The sequence below is a fragment of the Mus musculus genome, chromosome 5 (assembly GCF_000001635.26).
Source record: "Mus musculus strain C57BL/6J chromosome 5, GRCm38.p6 C57BL/6J".
NCBI lineage: Eukaryota > Metazoa > Chordata > Mammalia > Rodentia > Muridae > Mus > Mus musculus.
The window spans coordinates 37,898,547-37,902,966 of NC_000071.6; the positions used below are offsets into that span (position 1 = coordinate 37,898,547).

General features: G+C 50.0%; 1 annotated feature.

Annotated features, from left to right (window-relative positions):
- Positions 2,560-3,947: an enhancer, noted in NCBI's record as "VISTA enhancer mm427". NCBI's record gives its function as "enhancer in: nose[4/4] | facial mesenchyme[4/4]" and the evidence as "EXISTENCE:transgenic organism evidence [ECO:0001131][PMID:17130149]".

Consider the following 4,420-nt stretch of genomic DNA (forward strand, 5'->3'; position numbering starts at 1 on the left):
TCGGGACCTCTCAGGCTCACTGTGAGCCAGGTAAGAGGACTGAAGGACAAGGATGGCTTCGATGATATCAATTATTCCCCGTGGAGGGCTGCCACACATGGAGAAGCTAAGGGTCTTGCTATGATTTTGCAGGCCGTTGGAAGGTTAGACCCAAGGCCCTGTGCAAACATGCTTTCCCCCAAGTCCCCATGATCTCCTGGTGAATTTGGCTAGCTTTCGTCCAGCAGAAAGATTTGAAGCAAATGTTCCAGTAACAGGTAACAACTATTCCTGTCAAATGACCCTGACCAGGTCCCTGACCAGGACACAGATGCTATTGGAAGAAAGGACAGGAATACTAAGGTGTCTGGTAGGCAGAATTCAGTCTGGCCCACAGAAAGGTGCAAAAAAGTCTTCCTTCAAAAAAAAAAAAAAAAGAAGAAGAAGAAGTCTTCCTTCTAGGCCAGAGGTTCTCAAGCTATGGGTTGCAACTCCTTTGGGCTTGCATATCAACTATATTAATGATTCATAACAGTAGCAAAAATTAATTATGAAGTAGTGATGAAATAATTGTATAGTTGAGGTCACCACAACACGAAGAACTGTATTAAAGGATCGAGGCACTAGAAAGGTTTGAGAATCACTGTCATCAGGGTACTTAGAGTTGGCCTTGGATGCTAAGATGTCCTGCTAAGATGGCTGTGTCTGTTGCTGTTGTGTTATGTGCCATCATGGAGAACTGGTGCTACTGATCGTGGTGTGAAGATTCCCCCATGGAGCGTTGCCACACATGGAGAACCTCAGGGTCTTGCTATGATTTTGCAGGCTATTTGAAGGTCAGACCCAGGGCTTTTTCCCAAGTCCCTACCATCTCCTGGTGAATTTGATGTCCTGTCTTGACACTCATACATTATAAACTCTCACAAGTCACTGATTTGCCAGGGGTCCAGGCAAGCAAGCACCCAAGAGCCCAGTCCCCTCAGCCACAAAGGGACACTCCTGTGCAGTGAGAGAGCCTTTGGACCCCTTTGAAATCAAGTCCTCTTCCCTCTGTGGAAGCCCATTGGTCTTGATTCTGTGTGTTACCTGTCCCCCAGCTGCTCAGGGTCTTGGCTTATGTAGAGCAGTTCTTCCTTTTTTTTGGTTCACACTGCTCCAGGGCCCTGAGGTCACACGGGGATGAAGTCCTTGAACAGACTGTCTCCTGACTCCTGACCTGCTACCATCTAGTAGTGTCTTGCTTTTTTTGCTTGGTGATTTTCTTCTAAGGGCCACACAGTCATAACTAAATACTGCATCCCAGCTTATTTGTTAAGAATGTGCAGGAACTTAACCATCCAGGCAGGGTCCTGGGTATGTTCTCATCCAATCATATGGCTCAGGAGAGGTATGCCTGAAGCCATGGATGTTCCCTGGCTCCCTGTGCAGGACAACCCAGTGCACACACTGGAGATGTCAAGATGCCACATTGGGCAGAGCATTCAAGCATGAGCACCAGAACTTAAATCCAACTCCCCACAAACACACCAGGTATGTGTGGCAGCCACCCCTCATCTGGGAGCCCAGAAGGCAGAGATAATCTGCTGAACAAGCTGACAACCTAACAGCTAGCCGTGGATTCCGTGAGAGAGAACCTTCCTCAATTTGTAAGATGGAGAACATTGGTGACGACTCCCAGTATTGACCTCAGGCTTCAACAGAATATATACTTGCAAGCCATGCATGCATGAACACCATGTACATTCTCAAGAAAACACCTTTGCTACCGGGAAGAGCAGAAGGTTGCTGAATGGCGGGTGGCAATCTGGAACAGGCTGGCAAGACTGTCTGCCTGAGTGACCCTTAAATGGCAGGATATACAATCAAAGCATGCTTCAGGGGTCTGATAGTGGAAGGAGGTAGCTGAGCCCCTGTGACTCAGCAGGTGAACCCCAGCAGGAGAGAGCATGGGCAGCCATGTTTAGAGTGTCTCCCAGAAGAGCTGAGTCATCCTGATTCCCTAAAGATGCTGCGGTCCCTCCTCAGCATCCTCACAGCCAGGAGGTAGTTGGGGGTGGTGGGGGCGGGGTTGCTGAAGATGAGGTGCCAGCAGCTCTCAGGAGACACTGCCTCTGTGGGAAGAACCCACCTCAAGTCTGGCTACACTCTTCCTGATTCCTGGCAGCCTGGTTATCAGCCAACCCCACAGAAAGGCTCTGGAGGATATCCAGGGCTTAAAGGGTATGACAGAAGGGGAGGGCTGTTGAGCCCAATTTCTCTACCTGCAGCTATGTCTAGGGATCCATCCTATCCTGACTCTAGACCTCTCTTCTGTCTCCTGTCCTGGGTCCTTAACAAACCATTCAGTCCTGGGGATGCCTAACTCAGAAGACTGCACAGATAGGTATGAAGCTGGGCTCCAGTGCTTGTGAAAGCTACCATCATTCACAAAATGGAGGTGCCCCCTAATGTTTGCCTGGCTACTCACAGGACTCCTAGAACTCACTCTGTAGACCAGGCTGGCCTCCAACACAGAGATCTGCCTGCCTCTGCCGCCAGAGTGCTGGGATTGAAGGTGCAAGCCGCCATGCCCAGCTGAGGAAGGGCAGTGTGTTTTAGCTGGAAACACGGTGCAAACTGAACACAGCTGGAAACACGGTGCAAACTGAACACAGACGGAAACTCTCTGTCTTACAAGTGGCAGGGAGAAATGACAAGCCCTGGTGCTTCTCACAAGTACAGCCCATCTCCAGCTCTGCCTGAGAGAGCTGGAGGAGCCAGTGGATGTCCTTGGAAGTCACAAGAGAGGAAAGGGGGGCCCAAATGATCAGAATTTGTGGCCCACCACCTCTCCTTTGCTCTGTCTGTCCCACAGATGGTGAGAGCATGATTGTACAACGTTCTAATCCTTAAGACCAGAGATGCGAAAGCCACAGAGAAGAATGATAGTGTGTCTGCTATCGGGGAGATGAGACTCCCAATAGCATGGGCAGAGCAGGCGCATGATCACAGCCGGGTAGAGGGAAAGAAACGTTTCTAGGGGAATGAAAAGGAAAACAGGTACCCATCCTCCCAGGATGTGAGATGTCACATAGATACCTCCGCCCACCCACAGCCACACCCCTGCCCAGGCTCCCTCCTGCAGTTCCCGGAACACAGAGTCTCCTTCCTCTTGGCTCCTAGGTTGTCTTCCTCGGCTTGCTTTTGGTTAATACCACTTTCCTGGGAGACCTTGCTCAGCCGCTATCAGCACCTTGAGGGGGTTAATGAATTGCTAGAAGTCACTCTTAAAACCTACTGCCCTAGCCTAAAACTCTGCAGGTCCCGTGTTGCCTTTCCAGAGCTTTGTCTACGCCCCCAAGGGCTCCCGACACAGCCTGCAGCCAAAGCCCCTACACAAGCAGGGCCTCCCCTCCTCCCCACTGGATTCCCTACCGGGCCACCACCGCAAAAAACAAGGGGGACAGAGAGCAACCATGTTTTAATTTACTCGATTAAATCACCATGTGGACAGAGGCTTGCGAAGGAATCTGCTCTACAGAACTTTCCATTTAATAGAATTAGTTGAAACCAGATCAGCCGAGCCCCGTCCCTGCAGGCCATCTGCCCAGACAGGGAACCGGCTTCCCTAAACAGAACCCCATGCTGCCGGGAGCCTCCTCTGAGGGGCCGGCAGGGAGTTGCCCCCTGCATCGGCCTGTCTGCTCCAAAGGCTCAAAGCCCTTCCCTGTGGGGCCGGCGGGGCCAGCAAAGCTCACCACCGATTTCAGCTACGGGGCGGGTGGGGGGTTTTAATCAGCATCACAGTTGGTTCCACCTGTGGAAGGCGCGTGCCAAAGCTGGGGACTACGGAGGGAGATGCCAACGGAAAAGATTTTAATTCAGAGAAAACTTCTGTCACATCTACTGCCCGGACTCTTCTGGAAAATTAGATAAACTAACATTTACTCAGTATTTTCACCTCCCAAGAAGTTTTCCACGTGTTTTACTTAGTCCTTGTGGCAATACTACCAGATTTTTTTCTTTTCTTTTCTTTTCTTTTCTTTTCTTTTTCTCTTTCTTTTTTTTTTTTTTTTTCAGATTGGTGGCAGTGGAGTTTAGTCACCCAAGGCCACAGGGTAAAGCCACATCCAGGCTTCAGAATTCTAGAAGGTAGTCACATCATCAGAAAGCCTACTGACCCGAACGAAGCAAAGGACACACTGTTGTAGGGCCTCTACTGTGGTATCTGTTTTCCAGCTTTTTTGCTGTGCATTGGAGCCCAGAATAACTGCTTCAAATCTTACTGAAATAGTTGTTTGGACCAGGGGAAACAGTTTAACTCCCAAATCTGGCTTTCCTTGTCCATGAGGGATGTAAGAGAACAGTGACAACTGTCTCAGTGTCCCAGGGAACTGTCTGCACACTGTTGGGACTTAACTAAGCCTGCTGGGAGTTCCAGGTTGTCAGTACAAATCCTGGG